This window comes from Notolabrus celidotus, chromosome 5, assembly GCF_009762535.1.
Source record: "Notolabrus celidotus isolate fNotCel1 chromosome 5, fNotCel1.pri, whole genome shotgun sequence".
Taxonomy (NCBI): domain Eukaryota; kingdom Metazoa; phylum Chordata; class Actinopteri; order Labriformes; family Labridae; genus Notolabrus; species Notolabrus celidotus.
Window position 1 is genome coordinate 27,627,809 of NC_048276.1, and position 11,226 is coordinate 27,639,034.

Below are 11,226 nucleotides of genomic sequence, written 5' to 3' on the forward strand. Positions count from 1 at the left end.
GTTATATTGACAACATATATGTTGTGCTGGCACCCAACAGAACTGTACATCTACACCCCCCCTGTGAAGTCTAAGCAAACTGTGTTGTAAATCAATGAGTAAATCTTCTCGAGCAGTGTTTGATGTGTGAATGCTTTCCAAATCTGCTACTGAATCTGTGCACACCACCACCCTGTCTGGCCTGACCTCCTCCACCCACTGAAGACTGATGATAACTGCCACCATTTCTGCTGTGTACACTGATAACTGATCAGATAGCCTTTTAGACATGTCTTCATCTTCTTTGTGTTTAATGGCGGATCGCATACAGCTTTTAGGTGCATCAACATCAACATGTCATTTACTCATTAAAATTTTCCTATCAGTCTTGTGTCCTATAATAAAATAAAGAGTGCCTCCTGACTGCTCTTATACCTTCTGCCTCTCCCTCTGTTCCCAACAATCCTGTGAGACTACACTTGTGTCCTGCGTCTTCTTCTTCTTCTTCTTCTTCTTCTTCTTCTTCTTCTTCTTCTTCTTGAATGTATTTCCGGCAGGCTGTACATTGGGGAGTGTAATGCTGCCCTCCATGGGCTAGGCGTTATTGCCTATATTATACTTTGGTATACAGGCCAGTTGATTTAAAAAAACAACGTATGATCGCTCTGCCCATTGATGGAAATTGCATCAGGACTCAGTCTGATCTCATCTTAATCAACCATGAGCAGAGAACTTTGCAGCATTTAGCAAGTTACAGTGACAAAGACAAACTTCCTTTAACAGGTAGAAACCTCAAGCAGAACCAGACTCATGTTAGACAGCTATCTGCCTCAACCTAGTGGGAAAGAGGGATAGAGGGTGATGAAGAGAGGGAGAGAAATGATAGGGTTGAGACAGATATTATTATTTTTAGCAGCTGGGAGTCTCGCACGTCCACAGCAGCAGGCCCTAAACAGCAGCTATCCAGAGGGAACCTACAAGACGAGGGAGCTCAGGGACTCCAGAAAGGTCTATGGTTAGTAACTTTAATGAGACAGGAAGAGTTAAAGTAAGTGACAGGCAGAGAGAGGAGCGAGAGGGAAGACAGGATCCTAGTGTGCCAGTTCCCCTGCCTCCCCTGCCCTGACTGATCAATACTACTACCACTACTACTTACTACTATGATAATATTAATGATAATAACAAAAAAATAAATAATAATAATAATAAAATAATGATGGTAATGGTAATACATATAAATAACAGTAATAATATTATAATAATAAATCATAATGATAATAATAACAACAATAGTAATTGTAAATAGAAAAATAACAACAATAATAATTGTAATAATAATTAATATTATCATATAAACAACTGTAATTATAATAATAGTAATAACTAATATAAATAATATTATTAGTAGTAGTATTATGTAATCATTATAATCTTTATCATCACCATCATAATAGTAATAATCATAATAATAATTATCCTCATTGTTGGTGGTGACAGTCACACAGAGGGGGGCTGAGAGTTGGGAGTGGGAAGGGGGTGCTGCAGCCTCGTCTGTCATCACCTTCTAAAATAGAAACCTGCAGCCTGATACTGACTTCCCTCTCTCTGTTTCACTATGTCTCTCAACCTTTCACTCTCCATCTGAGCCTGTTAGTCTGTTACCAACACCCTCTCTCCTCCCTCCCATCCCCCCCCCCCCTCTCTCTCTCTCTCTTTCCTCTCTCTCTTCCTTTCTCTCTCTCTCTCTGTCTGTCTGTCTGTCTGTCTTTCACTGCCTTATCTCCATGTCTCTCTCTTTCCCCAGTCTCTCTCTTCCCCCCCCCCCCCCCCCCCCCCCCTCCCCCCCCTCCCCCCCCCCCTACTCTCTCATCTCTCTCTCCATCTCTCCTCTCTCTCTCTCTCTCTCTCTCCCGCCTTATCTCCATGGCTCTCTCCTGCAGGACAGTTGGTGTCGATCGCCCTGACAGCTCGTCAGTGTTGACCAAAGTGAAATCAGGGATTTGTTGGGACCACACTTGGACCAGATCTTCTCAGGCGAACCTGTGAACTTTCTAAAGTTTGATTACATTACAGAAAGAAGGACAGGATTCGAAGGCAGTCTTTACCTGGTATAGGATTCTGACGACACAGCTCATCTACCAGGACCGATTGGGATCAGTCTGAGATCAGCCTGACCCTGGAGCAGGATCTCTGTAAGGACTCCAAACTTAAAACTACATAAAGAACTAAGAGTTGGACCTGGTCCCAGTCGAGTCCTGGTTTTAATCCAGATCAGAACAGTGGTGTTTGAGGTGAGGACAAATTTAAATCTCCTGATCTTAAATGTTTTCTTCAATGAATTTATTTTGATAATCTTTCAGTATTTACAGTTATCTGCAAAAGGAAATCTAAATATTTGACACTAAAAGAAAATTTAAAAACAATGCAAAGCCATGAATACCAACTAAAGTATAGATGTTTAAAGTGACCTTCATTCTTAAAGTTACACTGGTTTCATTTTCTGGCATGTTCAGTCACGCAGTTAAAATAACCTCCACTTTTATGTAAGCGCTATATAAATAAAGGTATTACTATTTTTATTATTATCATTACTATTTTTATTTTTGTATTCTAATTATTATTATTGTAATTATTATTTTTATTATAAAAACAAAAGAAAAACTACCAAACTTAAAATACAAACAAACACTGTAACGTTGTGTGTGTGTGTGTGTGTGTGTGTGTGTGTGTGTGTGTTGGTGGTGTGTGTGTTGTGTGTGTGTGTGTGTGTGTGTGTGTGTGTGTGTGTGTGTGTTTGTGTGTATAAAATCACATAGACACACACAGCTGATGCGATATTTGATATACAGGAAGTGTATATGCCAAAATGGAGCGAGGAACAGGAGAGACGGTGATCTTCCTAAGCGCTCATCGCTGCCTGAAGTGGACCTCCTGCCTCAACATGACTCTGTGACACAGAACCCTCCACCACATTTCCTAGTCACTGCTCAGAAGAGTTTCACTTGTGACAGGTGAATCTGAGACCAATTACCTGGATGTCTCCCACATCTGTTGCTCGGAAAAAGAGGAGGAAGAGGCAGAGAGAGAGGTGAAGGAGGAAGAGGAGAGTATCAGCGACTGGTCAGAGGAGGACCTCTCACTTCATTTTTCTCCCTCCGTCATCCTCCAATCCGACGACGACGAGCAGTCTGACCCAGAAAACAGCTTTGAATGCATCGAAGTTACCATGGAAACACTGGTAATTTTCACTTCAACCTAAATAACTATTAACTGCTAACTTATTTCTTCAACTACTGAAAACCCAGAGCAAGGACTAACAACAATAACTAACCAGACCAAATACTAACAAGAAGAACTAACCAGACCAAAGACTAACAACTAAAATAACTAACAAGACTAAAGACTAACAACAAGAAGAACTAACCAGACCAAAGACTAACAACTACAATAACTAACCAGACCAAAGACTAACAACAAGAAGAACTAACCAGACCAAAGATTAACAACTACAATAAACTAACCAGACCAAAGACTAACAGCAATAACTAACCAGAACCAAAGACTAACAACTACAATAACTAACCTAGACCAAAGACTAACAACAAGAAGAACTAACCAGACCAAAGACTAACAACTACAATAACTAACCAGACCAAAGACTAACAACAAGAAGAACTAACCAGACCAAAGGACTAACAACTACAATAACTAACCAGACCAAAGACTACAACAAGAGAACTAACCAACCAAAAGATTAACAACTACAATAACTAACCAGACCAAAGACTAACAGCAATAACTAACCAGACCAAAGACTAACAACTACAATAACTAACCAGACCAAAGACTAACAACAAGAAGAACTAACCAGACCAAAGACTAACAACTACAATAACTAACCAGACCAAAGACTAACAACAAGAAGAACTAACCAGACCAAAGACTAACAACTACAATAACTAACCAGACCAAGACTAACAGCAATAACTAACCAGACCAAAGACTAACCAGACCAAAGCTAACAGCAATAACTAACCAGACCAAGACTTACAACTAGCATAACTAACCAGACCAAAGACTAACAACTACAATAACTAACCGACCAAAGAGTAACAACTAGAATAACTAACCAGGACAAAGTAACTACAAGAATAATAATTGAACAGACAAAAGGCTAACTTCTCAAATAACTAACCAGACAAAAGACTTACTATTACATTTATTTACCAGACCAAATACTTGTTTCTTAATAACTTACCATCCAAACAAAAGTCCTACTACAAGAATAATCGGAGAATAACCAAAAGGCTTACCACTCAAATAGCTAACCAACAAGGACACCAGACTGACTACAAGACCAACTTACCATGCAGACAAAAGACTAATTACTAGACTAACTATCCACCCTGACAAAAGACTTACTACAATAACGAACCAGCCAGACAAAAGACCAACTACTAGACTAACTTAACAACCTTAATAAATAGTTGGGGGAAAGACAAACAAGGAGGCGATCAGGCATTGAACCAGCCTCTCCTCCTATTGTCTCAATCCACTTCAACTTCTATACATGGGCGGGCATGTCACAACTACTAAAATGTGTAACCAATTAGTTGACTGAAAATCTACAAATAACTAACCAATCAGTTGACTGAATAACTACTTAAATAACTAACCAATAAGCTGACTGAATGACTACTGTAATAATTAACTAACTAGCCTGACTGAATAAATACTTTAATAACCAACAACTAACTGACTAACTAACTACTGAAGTAATTAACCAACTAATTAACTAACTAACTAACTAACTAACTAACTAACTAGTAGTGCAACGGATCATCCGTGATCCGTACGGATGCCTCTACACGGGTCGGCACGGACGCTGAATGTGCTTGAGCCACGTTATGAAATTCCGTTGCGCACTACCACTAGACCAGAGGCCGTCAATACACGGCCCACGGGCCGCATCCGGCCGCCTATTCATGGCCCCGAACTGTTATTCCTTCACTCTGTGTTTTGGTCGGGTCACCATGTGTTTCCGGGACTTGTCTCCATGTTAGATATGCAGACAGGCTGTACTGGTCACTTAAGAGTCCAATGCTGCGATTGCAATTTTTAACTTTCACTTTGGTTTATGGAGCAGTTCGCATGTTGGCACTTTGCCAGCTGTAGGACCCTAGAATGCACGAAAACGGTGGTGTTCACAGTTTTGCAGCTCAAAGAAAAAGTGGACTGGTGAAAATCAGCAAATGAAAGAAGAATGGAGTGAAACTTTTGAAGTTCCTCTGCTCCTTCACTTGCCATGCCATGAAATGCAGTGAATGAGGCAGGACTGGGCCCACAGATGGGGTGCTTTGCACAAGCTGTACATTTTGAGTTGAATGTTGTTTTTATTTAATGGGCAAAAGTTTACAAGTGTTTTACAAAATAAATGGAGGACAAAGTATATTTGTCTTCTCTTTTTTTTTTGCTGATCCGAAAAATGATCCGATCCGTGACTCAAAACCAGATCCGATTGGAACCGTGAGTTTTTTGATCCGTTGCACCCCTATAACTAACTAACTAATGACTTAAGTAACGAAAAACTAACCGACTGAATAACTCCTTAAATAAATAACAAACTAGCTGACCGAATATCCACTTAAATAACTTACCAGCCAGCTGACTGACTAACTCCTTAATACTATCGAGTTGATTGGTCTTGTTAATTCCAAAACTTGAATACCTTTCATCTCCATGTTAAGAAATATTGTACACTGGTATGTTAGGTTGATGAAGTACACTATATTTGTTATGATTTTGTAATTATTAATATATCTATACCCTCTGTGTTCTTACCTTTTACCTGTTGTCAAGGAAAAAGGTCGGGAGGGGGAGGTGCCAAGATGTCCCAAAAAGACAGATTCAGCTGAAAAAGAAGAAAGATGAAAAGACCACTCAAAACCCCAGGTGCAAATCTTCAATACCTGTAGCCTGTTCACCTGTCTGTCCACCTGTACCTGTCTGTCCACCTGTACCTGTCTGTCTACCTGCACCTGTCTGTCTACCTGTACCTGTCTGTCTACCTGTCTGTCTACCTGTCTGTCCACCTGTCTGTCTACCTGTACCTGTCTGTCCACCTGTCTGTCCACCTGTCTGTCTACCTGTGTGTTTACCTGTGTGTTCACCTGTCTGTCTACCTGTCTGTCTACCTGTGTGTTTACCAGTGTGTTCACCTGTCTGTCTACCTGTCTGTCTACCTGTGTGTTTACCTGTGTGTTCAACTGTCTGTCTACCTGTCTGTTCACCTGTCTGTCTACCTGTGTGTTTCACCTGTCTGTCTACCTGTGTGTTCACCTGTCTATCTACCTGTCTGTTTACTTTTTGTTCACCTGTCTATCTACCTGTCTGTTTTACTTTTTGTTCACCTGCCTTCTTGTTCAGGTGAAACCTGACAACAGGCCAGTTGAAGGAGGCAGGGCTAAGAATGAGTTCCGCCATGGCCCAGATCTGTTGAGACGACAGCACAGTTTACCTGCCTCCCTCCACACAACCAGCAGTGGTGTCGAAGGCTATAGGGTCTACAGGGGCCTTGTTGCAGAGGGCCAGGCAAGGTAAAACCACCTGTACCTGTCAGAGAGCTGTGCCCTCTCGTTCACCTTAGTCAGTTAAAAACTCACTTTTTACCTTTAGACAGGCAACTCTTTAGGTGAAAGGATTCTTCACACTAAAGATGAGTAGTTGTATTACTTACAAACACAAGCACCACTAGTACTCTACATGACTGAAACCCTGACTCATTACACACTTCAGTTATATTGTCCAGACGGCCTGTAGCCTACTGTACATCTACCAGTCCTAATGTATCGACTCTACAGCCATTGCATCGCCTAGTTTACAGCCCATAATCTTTAACTCTACTTTTCCTTTGATCTCTAACACAACTAAAAGCTAGCCATTGCAGTTTTGAAGTGTAGCACCACCGTCACCTCCCTCCTCTCCACCAGCTATGTGGAGCTATGTTTAGCCTGCAGATGCTCACATTTGAAGTACAGTTCTCCAGCACAGCTTACACTTCACCTTCACTTTTACCCAAACCTCAAAACCCATTGGAATATTTCAACAAAGGAAACTCTGTCCACTTTGCAGTCTTACTCAAGCAAATTAGCTAGCCTTTACATGAGCACTGACACCACTGTAGATTTACTAAGTACCATGTGTCTGCAGATTCAGAACTGCAGTTCCCTAATCCTTGTTGTTTACAACAGCACCACCGCGTGCATTGGATCTCCAAGAATCTTTGGCAAGATGGACGATGAACGGAAGGCATTGAATGTCCTTACCTAAATACTAACACTAATCTTAACCTAAAGCTAGCCAGCCCCTGTTCTGATATTCATGACAGCGTAAGTCAGATTTTTCAGAAATGGCTTGGCCCAGGGAATCCCGTTTTCGGTGGATGGTAAGTCACTTTTACATTTAGTCATATCCGACACGACCTCCCCACTTTACGCATTCTATTTGCGAAACACATACATACATACTGTACATGCCCGCTTCCAGTCCTCAATCTAAGCGGTGTGTCTTTACCTGTTCTTCTATGGTTTGATGCTGGAAGACACTCGAGGCAGCGGCTTCAGAAGTCATTCTCTTTGGATGAGACTAAAACCAAGATGGCAACCTGCATCATTCGGAGCATCCTGTCAAAGAAGATGCAGGTGGAGAGGAGCAGCTGTCAGACAGCCGCCCCCAAAGAACAAAAACCTGCCATATTACCACATCCCCCTCTCTGTGGAGCAAGCGGGGGAGGAGGGACGGGGTAGGAGGGCAGACAGGTATGATCAAAGCTCCCATCCATGTGGTGAGAGACATGAGGAGTTAGTTAAAGACACCAGCAACCTCTCCCTTCTCCACAACTGAGTACAACAAGCCAAGTGTCAAGGTGACTGCTGAGGAGGAGAGTCCCCCGCCCACCTACCAGCAGGCGGTAGGGGTCAAAGGTAACAGTCAGGCCTCAGTTTACAGCATTTCCTGCAGGGGACGTGTTGCTAAAGTTGCCACTTCTCTCAGCCAATCACAGAACAGGAATCAACAATTCAGTCATCCAATCACACAACAGAGACGTGGCAGCGAGCCAACAATTAGCAGGAGCAAGGTCGATGCTGTCACCTGGTCTGTCGGTTCATTAGGCCCACCCACCAACCCACCTGTCAGCAGTGACCTCACAAAACTCAGCCAATCAGAGAGGGCCAGGGAGAGAAGCCAGCAGACAGAGGCCTCTTCTCCTACCTCTGTCCCCCCCCCCCTGGTCCCCACTCAATCCTCCTCCGCCCACAGGGACCCCAGCCTCCTCTCTCCCAGGAAAAGAGCTCCATCCTGGGTTTGTCCTCTCAGTTTGTCCCCAGGTCCACCCAGCAGAGCCTTCAACACTGTTTCTACCCCGCCCCAGTCCTACCCGTATACCCGCCTATGCTGCACCCACACATTGGGAAAGTAAGCTACGTGAACTTCATCCAGACCCCCCTGCAGCCCACTCTACCTGCTCCCACCCACCACCTGCTGAGGAGATCTGAGGAGACCAACTCACCTGAGAACACCTCGGACCGCCCAGGCCTCCTCTGCCCACTGGAACAGATCTGCTTCTCAGAGGACCAGGTGAGGGAGAGCAGCACAGTGACACCTGCAGAACAGAAGCAACATGAGCAACAGCAACTTCAACAACAACTTCAGCAGCAACTTCATCAGCAACTTCAGCAGCAACTTCGGCAGCAGCAGTATCTGTGCAGTCTTCAGGGTTTTATACCTGCTCAGGCTGGGAATGACTTCATTGCTGGCGTCCCAGGTTCTGCTGTAGCACCTGCGTCTGTTCTCAGTGGCCCCGCCCCTGTAACTTTGTGTTCGACCCTAGAAGTGGGAGGTGCTTCTTTGTAGACACCCCCACAACTCCTCAGAGGAGAGCTGCTGGATCCAGAAACCGGACAGTATGTCTATGTGCTTCTACCTGTAGCTAGCTCCACCCAAAACTCCAGCCTGTTCAGTGCTAACCCCACCCCACTTATCATAAACCCCGCCCCTCCCTTATTTAACCCCGCCCCCACCAACATGTCAGTGATGCAGCTGCATCCAACAGTGGCTGTGTCATCAGTGTACTCCTGTCCCCGCCCTCCCTTCCCCCAACACACACAGTCAGACAATGCTACACACACCACACCGTGATGAGCTCACAGTATAACGTATGTGACTGTATGTAATGCCGTGTTGATCTCTGAGGGTCTCTGAACCTGAAATCCTGAGAGTTTTCCCTGTTGTTCTAACACATTTAGCATGATGCCTACACAGCAGCTACAGCTAACAAAAAGTCTGTCTGGACTGGTTTTTTTTATCAACTTAACAAAGGGTGACCATATTCGAACCTCCGAAAGGGGACACTTTAGTTTCACTGTCAGTCCTGAAACATTGGGACTTCTTCTCTTCTGTACCCTCAGGTTGTGTCAGCTCGTTTGAACATGGCACTTCGTTCAGTTTCTATCTCTGGTGGTGATGCGTCTTATCCATATATCTGGTCAGACTATGGTAAATGTATCTCATACTGCCACTGGTAGATGGTGCTAGTAGACCTTGAACCAGTTCACTTCCCTGTAACTATAAACAATACTGACTAACTTACCCTTGAAGTTTGCTGGCAGCTACGTATGAAGCAGCAACAAAGCATTTCCCAGATTTTTGTTCGCAGCCAAAGATTGATCCAAAAAGTCAAGAGCAGATGTTTGGATAAAGACAGGTGAGGAGTAAACACAGGTGGAAGCTGCTGCTTACGTCCACCTTATCCGCCGTCCTCTTTGCACTCCCGCTGGGTTTGGTCAGAGCTTGTGTCATGCGCTCCGATAGATAAAGAGAGAACGGCCTGCTGTTAACGACAACGGGTCTAGTTTGTTCTGATGTCTGCACTTTGGGTCTCCTCATGCAAGAAAATTATGTTTTAATTCTAAAACAGTTATTATAGGATGTTATAAATATGAAGTAAATAAAAGTTACAGTCTGACCTCCAAAGTGAATAAATAAACAAATAATAATAATGTGTTGGAGACAGCTGCTCCCTTATTCCGCCCCATCATCCTGCCGGTAAAAGTCACATGTCTGATTTGAACTCTACACCACAGAGACTGACTTATCAACAGATCAATGCTGCGAGCACTGTGCAGTGTTTCGGGGTTTCAGTCGCTCAAACTGGGACATATGAGTGTTTACAGGTCTCTGCAGGAATTGAACACGGAGCTTGAAATGGGACGGTCAAAGTCAAACCGTGACGTATGGTCACCCTAACTCAGAAAGTAGTCAAGTAGACACAGACCCTAACGTTGCCACTAAACTGTAGCAGATGAAGAAGCCTGTAGTGGCTAACATGTAGCTAACAAAGCAGCTAACATTAAGCTAACTGATATGGAGTTAACTAGCAGGCAAAACTTGACTCCAGGTTTTATTTCACAAATTAATGTTTCGCCGTCAGATAGAAACATGAGGAGGATGTTCAGAGTCAGCCCAGCTCTGTCTGTTGATATGTATTCATGCTAACTCTCACAGTCACTCACCTCAGCTTGTTTTTATCTTTATTTTTTGCACACTTTGTTCACTGATACACACTGAGCAGAGACTGAAGTCAGCATGCAGTCATGATGCAGAGTCAAAATTTCACTGCCTCACAGGAACAAATATTGATCACCATTTTGTTTAATGGTCAACTGCAAAAATACTCAAAGACATTGTAAAGAAAAGGTGAACATTCAGAAATTCATTTAAAACGATTGAAGGGTATTTTTATTCTGTATAAAAATTTACAATCAACCAGTTCAAATTGAAGGACTGACAGTTCCAACAGTTAAAGAGGTGATGTTATGTGTTTCCATATTGAATAAACAGATCTGAAGTTAAACGTTGATGTCAGGACTAAACGTGTGCGAGTTTCGGACTGAGAGGTAAAGGTGTGTTGGAGCAATCTCAGGGTGAGGCCCAAGGCTGCTCTACACACTTCCTCAAAGAGACATATGATAATTACACAGGATTAACTCAAACTGTGACATCACAGATTGGTGGATCTAACTTCTTTTTTCCTCATTATTTTATTTTGTTTAAGTTTTAGTTTGTTTTTTTGTTATTTTGTTCTTATTTCAGTTTTTATTAATTTTTACTATTTGTTTATGTTTTAAGTTTGATTTTAATTTTATTTATGTTTTTTTTTTTGTTTAGTTTTCTTTTTGCACACTTTTC